General features: G+C 32.0%; 2 long non-coding RNA genes across 3 annotated transcripts; one reads left to right on the top strand and one right to left on the bottom strand.

Annotated features, from left to right (window-relative positions):
* LOC147568072 (uncharacterized) lies at nt 1–2,605 on the top strand. 2 transcript variants are annotated; one of them, XR_015230953.1, is made up of 4 exons: nt 1–303; nt 445–508; nt 645–694; nt 1,855–2,605. It is a non-coding gene; the product is annotated as an uncharacterized LOC147568072 (long non-coding RNA). The 2 variants fall into 2 exon arrangements; XR_015230952.1 differs by having other exon boundaries at nt 44–303; nt 473–508.
* A 992-nt stretch (nt 2,606–3,597) lies between these two features.
* Nucleotides 3,598–4,885, bottom strand: LOC147568071 (uncharacterized). Its single transcript, XR_015238069.1, has 2 exons — nt 4,759–4,885; nt 3,598–3,838 (listed from the first exon to the last, which is right to left on the bottom strand). It is a non-coding gene; the product is annotated as an uncharacterized LOC147568071 (long non-coding RNA).
* Nucleotides 4,886–11,205: the final 6,320 nt, after the last annotated feature.

Here is an 11,205-nt window from a genome sequence, read left to right as displayed (position 1 = left end):
AACACCCGTTATTATTAATTTATCATTAATACCCGTTATTAATTCTTCAGTTTTGTTCTCTAATTTCTCCAGCCCATAACTTTCTCCCTAAATGCTTCGTTAGGAAAATAATGAAATCGTCCCTTCCTCTCTAGAACGGATGATATCCAATTTGTAACCGAAATTCCACTTGCTCTCTCATTAATTCGTCCAAAAGTGAAGAAATTACTCCTATTTGTTGATTAATTTTCCTTTACCCTCTAACTATTATTGTTTTTGGTTTTTTGGCTCTTCAAATGTTCTAGGTTTGTGGATTTGCATCAGGTATTCCTTCTTACTCTCTTTATCAGATTGGTTGCTTTATGATTTGATTTGCTTGCTCATTCATGGTATTAGGGGTTTTTTTTAAATTTTTGTTAATGGTTTTGAGCTTTGAGTTTTTGTCAATTTGTATCTTGACTATAGTGGTTTATTTGATGGATCCGTGATATAGGAAACCGCAACTACAGAATCTGGGTGATTAATTAAGGTAAGCCATCATCAAGCTCTTGATTTGTGAAAGTATGGGATCTTGAAGATTTTAGATTTTCAACACTTTACTTTCAAGCTTGCTACTATTCTTCTTCTTTTACGTATCTGTTTAGTCTTCCCTTCATTGATTGCAGATATCTTTATTCTACTTATATCTCTTACCTCTTAGGTTTCCATCTCAAAGGTACAATTCTTTTTTTTTTAGTCTACATTTCAATGTTTATTACTTAGAGTATTTCTTCTTGGTTTAAGAACTTTAATATTTGCTTAGAAAGTGTTTCTTCTTGGTTTTCTCTTGCTTCGAAAGTGTTTCTTCTTGGTTTTCTCTTGCTGAGGAAGTGTTTGATAAAATGTCAAGGTGAAATTGAAATGCTTCCGTCTTGTTTAGAAAGTGTAATGTGATTCAGTTTCGAATTTTCCTTCGTTTGGGTGTGAGTTACCGTTTTAGAGATCCGAAGTGCAGTCCTACTACTTTGTGTTTTACGAAGTGTTGAGATACTGCGATTTGTTTAATGGTAAAAAGCAACTAATGTACTTAGTACATGTGCCACGGGAGAGATATGTTTTTATATCTCCCATTAAAAATCCTTCTTTATTGTAATTGTAATACATATATGATAAGATGCATAAGTAGTTAAGGAACACTTGTGTTTTCTGCGGAATTCCTAATAACAATGGATATATGCAACGACTTCGTAGATAAGATTCCCCTTTCCTTAAAACAGTAAAAGACACCCCCTTCAGTCAAGTAGTACATCACTAGAAAAATTAGCTTATGGATCCAAATAGGATGAAATAAGAGTACAGCGGAGTAGTTCGACCGTGTGACATTGGGCTACTTATCATGAAGGAAAACAGTTCCTGAGTACCAAAATAATGTACAATATCTCTTAGTTCAGACCTCAAACAGAAAAAAGACATTGTGACATTGTTAGTATGGTTTTCAAATGGCAATTGAAATAATATCTTTGGTAGTGTATCTATTCAGATATTTGTGTTTAGTCATGATAGTTGGAAGTTAATTGGACCTAATAGTAGGCAGTGATGTAAATTTTCATATTTCTGAAACTGTAAATTTTTGTTGTTAAGATTATAATAGGGATTTTGGAAAATTACAACTTAAAGCAATATATGTTGCTTGAGGGAGAATCGGAGAATTACTCGGTTCAATCATCTGAACCTTCATGGAGACTTCGCATAAAGTGTGTCTTTTCTTTTTTGCTTCACCTTGTAAAATATACGAGTATTTCAATTTTTAAACCGATTTTTTTAGCCTAATTTTTGCTCTCTTTCTTTCTCCGCTCGTGATTATATTTATGATGTATGTTTATTTGTTTCTGAGAGCTATGAAGCAAAGAAAAGCAACTGCCAAATCTGTTCCGGATAACGAAAAATCTCGTGGAGAAATGGTTTGCTGCTAATACTATTCATATTTAATCAAATTTCTGTTCTAAGATACAGTTTGCTACTTGTTTATGTCCATTTTCATTTCTTCCGAGTTATGGTACCTAAATCCCTTTAGTTGATTTGTTTTTGGTTCTTAAACTTTTTATAAATCCTAATACTAGGAGAACATAAACTTTTTATAAAAAAGTTCTAAAGTAAAATATGTCTTTCCCCACTTAAAGATATTTAAGGGTCATTTCTTACCTAAACCAAATATTATAAAGGTCTGATTTCCTATACATCCATACAACCATTTTTTCAAGTAAAATGTCACTGTTTTACTATATTTTACAATGTTGTTAGTGAGGTTCATCTTTATGCCCCTACATATTCTAACTCAGACCTATGTATATGCATTTGGTATTGTGTTGTGTAATTACAGATATATATCAGAAAAATTTGGGAGAGACATTTGGGCGACATTTTAGTGCTATATTGCTTATCGTAGAGAAATTGTATGAATGTATACTCATTAATACTTAGAAGAAAAAATTCCACACCTGCAAAAACTTTACCTTGACTAAATTTGAAATGCGGAGACTGTAATTAAAGAGAATGCACCATTTTTATTTATTTTTCTTATGTTAGTCTCATGCACTTGTGGTATTTGTTTGACACTATTATCTATCAATACTTCTTTTTGTTAAAAGATTATCTATCAATACTTGCGTGTCTATAATTCTTAATGTTGGTGATCAATAAATTAAAAATGGACAGAAACAAAGAATTATATGAAATAATTTCAAATTTAGAATTTGAAAGTAGCGCACAGACTTCATAATGTACTTTCTCTCAGGCGAAGTCACGGACAATACCCAGCTAAAAGAAAATTGTGCTAAGCCAATTTTGTAACAAAAGAGTCACCACTTAGAACACTCAAGTTCAATAAGAATGCCCGTGCCATAGGCACGGGTTATACCTAGTGAATAAATAAAATAAAACCAAAATAAACAGAAAATGGAAAATAAATCCAAAAATTCACTTTTTCGTGGGCCTCATGCCATTTATTTTCTCCCATTGTTGCTCTTTTATAAGTATATTTTTGACCTATAGTAAACCAAGGGTTTCTTGTGGTCGAGTTAATAAATATATTCTTTCTATAAAGTTTAAAATAGAAAATTCATGGTCAAAATTTACTGGGTTAATTCCGTTTTGGCCACCAATTCGTGACCAGCTGGCCGTTTTGGCCCTCAATTGTCTATGGCATTTGTTTTGGCCCCCATATGTGTCCGGCAGTTCGTTTTGGCCCCTAATTTTTGTAAAATGTACCAAATCTGTCTTTATGACATTTTTGTAAATCCTATTTGTTTTTTTTAATTTCTATTTCTGATTTTTTTTCATCCTCCTCTCTTTATTTACGGAGATGATAAAAATCTCCACCACTGCCATTTTCTCTCTTGTAAATCTTTATATTCTAAAACATCTTCCCACCATCATCTTCATCATAAAAAAAGCTCCAAAACATGTTGCAAAGAAAAATTCATGAAAAAAAAAAAATTTTCAAGAAGAAAAAAATTTGAAGAACACATCATAGAAAAACAAATCTAAGGTTGTGTTTGTTTTTTTTTTTGTCTGAATCTGAATTGGCTGAACTGAACTAGCTGAATCTGAATTGGCTGAATAATTTTACGAGTTAGCATGTTTGTTTTTTCATCTGAAATATTATGTCTGAATTGAATTTTTTACATTTATACCCTTATAGTAAAAGAACAATTACTTCCAAATCTTTCAACAAAAAAAATCCAAATCTTTCAACAAAAAAAAAAAAATCTGAATGTGTGTTAATTTAACACTAATAACCCCTTGAATTAAAAAACTTCCACCACCAACACCACTACCACCACCACCACAACCGAACCAGCACCACTAACCACCACAAAACCTGAAACATGGCATGCAAGGAACTGTCCACGTCAGCAAAAATAAACACGTCAGCAAAATAATTGTCTCCACAAAAGGCATATACTGAAAACACAATCTGCAGACAAACTGCACACTGTAGTATTAAGGTTTCGTAGTTAGTGACTTAATCGATAACTATTCGAAAGTAGGAGACTTGGGATCTGCTAAGAAATGCTTCAAGGAGTTTTTTATAATGGATATTGTGGTTTGGACAACTATGATAGTTGGGACAACTGCGATGCAAAGTACAGAACCTTGTAGACACAATAACTTGGTCACTGTATGAGTAGATACTTGGGTCTACCAAGTGCGTCAACATTTAGCACGTCTATAAAAATATATTTGGATTCATCCTTGGCTGCATTACACTCTCTACCTATTCATGCCGGCAACTTCATAAAATTAGGAAACCTATCAAATAAAATTATAAAGATCCAACCATGACCAAGTCAAGAGTACTTGACGACTTATTACGTGGCGTCAAAGGAATAACTCCATAAAAAAAAATTAGATGATCATCAATCACCTTATGAATAAGTACTCAACATGTTAATGGCAATCACCGCCCACAAATATAACGGACATAAAGAGAATAACTTCAAAATTTTAAAGAAGAACCAAACCCCATTTCAAATAACAGATAAAACATTTTTCTCTCACCAAATAAGTATCTATCTTCTTTGTGGCATTTAATCAAACAACAAGTATGCAGTTTCAGTCCATATCAAACATATAGCAGTAACAGCATAAAAGGGACCAAATCATCTCAAAATTTCAAGGGTTTTCAGTTAAATGTGTTGATAAAGACTATAAACATAAACAAGGAACATAAACAAGGAAGAAGAGTTTGATTTTAAAACTTATAGCAGAAATTTGAACTTTCTAGAGAGAGAAAATTACCTGAGCAATATAGAAAATGATTGAAGAACGCCGAATCTATAGAGAGAAAGCTATCAGCAGCTGGAACTCCGGTGGTCTGGTGTCTCGAACTCAGCTGGAACCCTAAGGTTTTCTGAGTGAAGAAGCCGAGAAGAGAAGAGAAGAAACTCGTTTGTTTTGATTTCTAATTTTTTTAAGAGGGTTAAATACGTCATTTTACTCATTTCAGATAGTGTCCTTCATTTTCAGACTTGTTTTGAAGTCTGAAAATATCTGGACTTATTTCAGCCGAATTCAGACTTTGGGACTATTCAGACGTCAATTCAGATTTTGTAAAAAAAAAAACAAACGTCTGAAATCTGAATTGGAGACCAATTCAGATTTCAGATCTGAAATTTTGAAAAAACAAACACAACCTAAGTAACATGTCAAAGTATTCAGTCTTCACCTTCAATTTCTTTCTTTCATCTTTCTCGTCCTAAAACCCTTCACTTTCTCTCTAAAGCCCATGATTGCCATTCTATTGATCCAAAATAAACAAAATCCCTCGATATTCTTTTCAGATTTATTTCTCCTATTATGCGATTTCATAACACTTGATCATATTGGGAGAGGGAAACCCTTGGAGCGGAAGGGAAGAATCTTGATTTGGTAACAAGAACCCTTTATTTAGAACAGGATCTTAAAATAACTACTCATCCTTTAGTTAATAAACTATTCCTTTAATAATTACTCCTATTTAGCTCCCCTGTGTATCCTTATCTACAACAACAACTATCATCCTATTTTTATGTTTTATTCATCATCCTTTTTTTTTTTGCTTCCACATCACATCTCATCCTTCCCCCTTTTAATCACCACATCAGATGAGAGAGAGTTAAAGAATCTACAAACTGAACGGGATATTAAATTTCAATAACCCCAAGATTCCTTTTAATTTGCTTCAGGATCTGTTACAAAAAAATAAAGACGACGATGGTGGTGGAGGTAGTGGAGGTGGTGTTGAGGAAGATAATTTGGAGATGAGATACGAACATTACATAAAGGGAAGAGAAAAAGCAAGGAGAGAGAAAAACTTAAAATTTAAAGAGACGTAAAAAAAAACGAATTTGGAAAAAAAAAACATGAATAATTTATAGGAATGCCATAAGGGCAAAAGTGGTACATTTAACAAAAATTGGGAGCCAAAACGAACTGTCAGACACAATTGGGGGCCAAAACGAACTGCCAGACACAATTGAGGGCTAAAACGGAATTAACCCAAATTTATTCTCCATATTTACTTCCAAAATTTATACCTGTCAAACCCAACATACCAAATCAAACATTCTTGTCCTAAAAAAGAGATTTCATTCCCTCTTTATGTTCTTACAACATTTATAGTTCTACAAACTATTTTGTCTAAAAAATCATTATGAAAATTATATGTATGTTGATTAAATTTCGAATCTTCTTAAAACATTTATTTAATTCTAACAACATACTTAAATGTAGTTTTTCTTATCATTTTTTTTTTGTAATAAAAGAAGTTGAATTTTCCATCAATGCAATCTTATTTTCATAAAAAACATAATGTAAACTGATATTTATTTTGCTGATATTTTCAGTACTTTTCAACCATTTTTTTTTTGAGTTAATTCCTATATGGCCCCCTACTTTGTGACCAGCTTCCTTTATGGCCCCATTTTTTTTCGTAAATTAAAATATAGCCCCCTATTTTCAAGTAAATGTCATTACTACCCTTCTTAATTCTAAATTTAAAACATTTAAAAAAAGTTATTTCCACCTCACCCCTCTCTCTCTCTTTCCACCTCATCTTTCTCTACAACTCACCCCTCTCTCTTTCCAACTCACCTTTCTCTCTTCCCAACTCACCTCTCTCTCTCTCTCCAACTCACCCCTCTCTCTCTCTCCAACTCACCTTCATCTTCTCCGATTGAAGTCGTCCGGCCGGCGACTTCCAAAAAAAAAAAAAAAAATTTTTTTTCTCTCATCTCTCTCTCTCTAAAAATCCGGCGAAGGGGGTTTCCCTTCGCCGGAGCCGTGAACAGACCGATCTGGAATTTTTTTTTTAGAGAGAGAGATGAGAGAAATTTTTTTTTTTTTTTTTTGGAAGTCGCCGGCCGGAAAAATCTCCGGCCGGCGACTTCAATCGGAGAAGATGAAGGTGAGTTGGAGAGAGAGAGGGGTGAGTTGGAGAGAGAGAGAGAGAGGTGAGTTGGAGAGAGAGAGAGAGAGAGGTGAGTTGGGGTGATGTGGAGAGAGAGAGGTGATGTGGAGAGAGAGAGTTGACATGGAGAGAGATGTGTGGTGGAGAGGAAATGAGGTGGAATTATAATTTTATTTTTATTTTTAATTTTGAAAAAAGATTTAAAGGAAGGATAGTTAGGACAATTACATCAAAAAAGGGGGCCATATTTGAATTTACGAAAAAAAGGGGGCCATAAAGGAAGCTGGTCACAAAGTAGGGGGCCATATAGGAATTAACTCTTTTTTTTTTGCAAACACCTGGGACCTTCAGGGGTTTTTGGAGTTTATGTCAACACCTTGGAACCACTTAGGCTACCAACTGTTGACGTTTTTTCTAACATTTTATTGATTCTATTAGCATAATATGTGTGACATATGTTATTAATTAGTTAGAATAGGTAAATAAAAGTTTGATTATTTATCTAGCATCTTATTAATTCTAACATTCTTAGATATAACAGAATTTAAAATTTTTTCTAGCATTTTATTCATTTTAAAAGATACAATTATATACTTACGCTAAAAATTACTTCTAAGTTTTTAAAACAACTTAGGTGACGAATCGATGTAACAACAACATAATAATGTATCATATGTTTTCTAACTTACTTACATTATGTTAACCAAAATTTGAACACTTCTCTGGCATTTCCTTGATTCCCCTATATTACTTAAATTAGAGGAACAACATTTTAAATATTTTTCTAGAATTTTTTTTATTCTTATTATGCGTAATGCTTTTACATTTTTATGGATAATTATTCAATTCTAACAACATAATATGAGTTGTTAAATTTTTTTCATAAATTTTCTTATAGCATTTCTTTGATTTTTGCATATATTTTGGCAACTCTACCAACATCTCCTAAACTCTGAAGAATCCATCATAGAAGTATATAGATTTCTCGCAAAATTTTACATTTTTATTCTTTTACATTGATACTTTCGTATCATTCAATATTTATTTATTATGTAAATAAACATGTTACACGATCATGTTTTGTCAGAGTTTAGAAAATGTTGGTAAATTTTTTAAAATTTATACAAAATCAATAAGTTCTACACAAAATTTGAGGCCGTTGCCGACTGCATAAACAAAGCGTCAATGATTTTCTGGGTAAGTCAGAAAATTACAAAACCCAAATATGTTGTTAGAATCAAGAAAATGCTACGAAAATATACAAAACGTTCGCAAAATAATTACTTTTCATGTAAATTTTCTAAAGAAAACAAGATTGTAGTGAGAGAATTAGTGGGACAAGATCTGAAAGATTGTTTTTAAGAAAACGATTGATATCATCACTTTAAGAATAAGAACAACAAAATCATGAACGGTGCAACAATCCATCGTTAAAAAAAAGAAGAATATGGTAAAAGAAGAAATTTAATCCATTGAACATCATGTTTTTCTAGGTGAAGACTAAAAAGCGTGGATGATTTTTCTCTGCGATTTCTCTAGATTTTCTCTCGGTGAACTGAAGAAGAGAGAGGTATGATAGATTTTCTTTGGGTAAAAAAGTTATGGAAACATTCATTTAAAAGGTAAAGATAACTTTTTGTAGGGATGGAAACTTCTTATTGAGGAATTATTTTCATGAAACTGAAAATACATTTGAATCTTCTAATCTAAGTAATTTTATTTAACTTGGGATTGGTTAGGTAGTAGTAGAAAAAAGAGAGGTTAGACATGTAAATTACTCCTAGTGGATTTATATATATTTAATATTATCTTTGGGATTTAAATTAACCTATTGACCCTGTGATTTTGGACCTAAAACTCATCACCTCTTTACATAAATAGGTTAATAAGTTTAAGAAAGATTTTTAAAAAGATTTTGTAAAAGTGATTTTAGAAGTTACGTTGGAAATAATCAATAGAGGATGATTTACACAGATAAGTTAGGAAAGATTTTATGGAAATGAATCTTTTAAGAATGTTGTTGTTGGACAAATCTTTTCGGAAAGGAATTTTTTTCAACTTATCTATTGAATTTTAGAAAACAAAGAAGGGAAAAAAAAAGACGGGCTTTGACAGACTTTTGACGAGTCGGGCCCAAACCATAGGCCTAGCCCGGGCTCGGGCAGTACGGAACGGGCCGGTCCTGGGCCTGGCCTTTATAACATCACTAGGTATAGCCGATGTAACTTGAGAAACGAACATTTGACTGGTTTTAGTAATAATACCAGGGTGTTTCACTTTCTTAAGGAAAGAGAAAACTCGATCGACTCGGCTTTCTCCCTCTAACCTTCTATTCTTTGTTTTAAACTATATTATCTTCCCTTTTGATCGTGTTAAAAACAGTAAGAATTTTAGACATAAAAATCTATATAAGGTGATCTTTGAATTTATTTCAGAAAGATACTATAAAGTGTATCCCTGTTTTCATCAAGATAGAAAGATCTGGTTCTCGAGTTTCCATAATATTAGGAGAACAACAATTATCACTACCGTTAAAGAAAAATAGCAATTCGACGATACCCCCTCATCAGTAATGTCCAATTAGCGATACCCCTTTTTAATTGGATATTAGTGAAATCTCTTTTTTTTACATTTAAAAGTAAAAAAAACCCATAAATTGTTTGATGTATCTTTTTTCTTCGATCTCTTATACCTCTTCGATGTGATGTTCAGCCGACGTATCTTCATTTCTCATATTTTTTCTCTCCATCTATTTTTTTTTTTCTAATTTACCAACTCAAAAATTTAAAATTAATAAATCAAAAATTTAAAATAAAAATCATAAAATTCTAAGAAATTGTTATAAGTATTCATTTGTTTTTTTATTTTACGTTAAAAATTGATGTTTCCAAGTGTAACCAGTTTGAAAAATACCTCTTCATATTACAAATGTTAATTGAAATTATGAATTGAACGAAAAATTAAGAAGTTAGACGAAAAATTATTAATTTAACTTGAAAATTAGAGAAAAATTCATGGAATCACCGAAGGTAGAGTATTATGTCAAGACGCTAACTTAAAATTAGATAAGAAAAATTATAGGAAGACCGAAGCTAAAGTGTTATGTCGACCGTGGTTGATATGAGAGGGAAAAAAGAAAATATAATAGTGTAGGGTTATTTTCGTACCCTAAAGTGAAAGAAAGGAAGTGTCACTAAAATTCGATTAAAAAATAGAGTATCGCTAACTAATATTAGTGGTGAGGTTAGGGGTAGCTAAATTCCCCAAAGGAAAATGGGGGAGCGCCTATTTCATAAAGGATATTTTCGTACCTTAAAGTGAAAGAAAGGAAGTGCCACTAAAATTCAATTAAAAAAAAGAGTATCGCTAACTAATATTAGTGGTGAGGTGAGGGGTAGCTAAATTCCCCAAATGAAAATGGGGGAGCGCCTATTTCATAAAGGACATATAATTGCTGAACTAGATAGATTCATGTCGCGTTTAGCCCCACAACATAAAGCTAATGACTAGCATTTCTTCGGCTGTTGGGCCCGAAGGACAACTCTTACTAATTAACTATACACTAAAAGACCTTACAATATAAATTAAGTGTCTTCTTAAAGCATATTAATACACTATGATGAACCAAATGATTCAAACATAAAAGAATCATGTCTTTCGGTATTGATATCATGATCACTTATAATATCTAACTACTAGATTCTTGTAACCAAATTGGTTTGCCAGGGGAAATATGATTTATCAAAAGTTCGAACATTGTTTAAGATGTCAAAAAGTTGGATATTTTAATTCTATTATAAACTATATACATACTTCACTTATATTTAAGATATATTTCATAAATAAGAGACAGCATGCCTTATTTTGAATAATAATTGGTGTATTATTTCAAAGTAATTGAATAAGGTATAAGAAACAATTTATGATCTTTAATCACCTTCAAATAATAGGACAGTCAGTAGAAATGTTCAAAGGTAAACAAATTTTGCATACTTGGCTATTAATAATAAAACGGTACCTTTGAAATAGTATTTCATGCGAGATACTACACTAAAATAGGCTGTTTGCAGAATTAACCCTTATTTTTATGTTAAACAATAGACAAAATCCTATTGTTGATCCCTTCCTGCTCACATTGCTATTATTTTTTTTGTTAAAACCACATTGCTAGTTCAACAAAAATAAAATAAAACCACATTGCTATTGTTTGATCTATAAACTAAGGTCCACAACATACATTTGTCCAAAAATTATGAGATAGATTAAGAGAGAGTTGCTCAAGCAATGTTGGATATAAT

This window comes from Eschscholzia californica, unplaced genomic scaffold, assembly GCF_041429995.1.
Source record: "Eschscholzia californica isolate CP2 unplaced genomic scaffold, dmEscCali1.0.p SCAF_1, whole genome shotgun sequence".
Taxonomy (NCBI): Eukaryota; Viridiplantae; Streptophyta; class Magnoliopsida; order Ranunculales; family Papaveraceae; genus Eschscholzia; species Eschscholzia californica.
The sequence above is the reverse complement of the archived record's forward strand: the minus strand, read 5'-3'. Positions and strand labels throughout refer to the sequence as shown.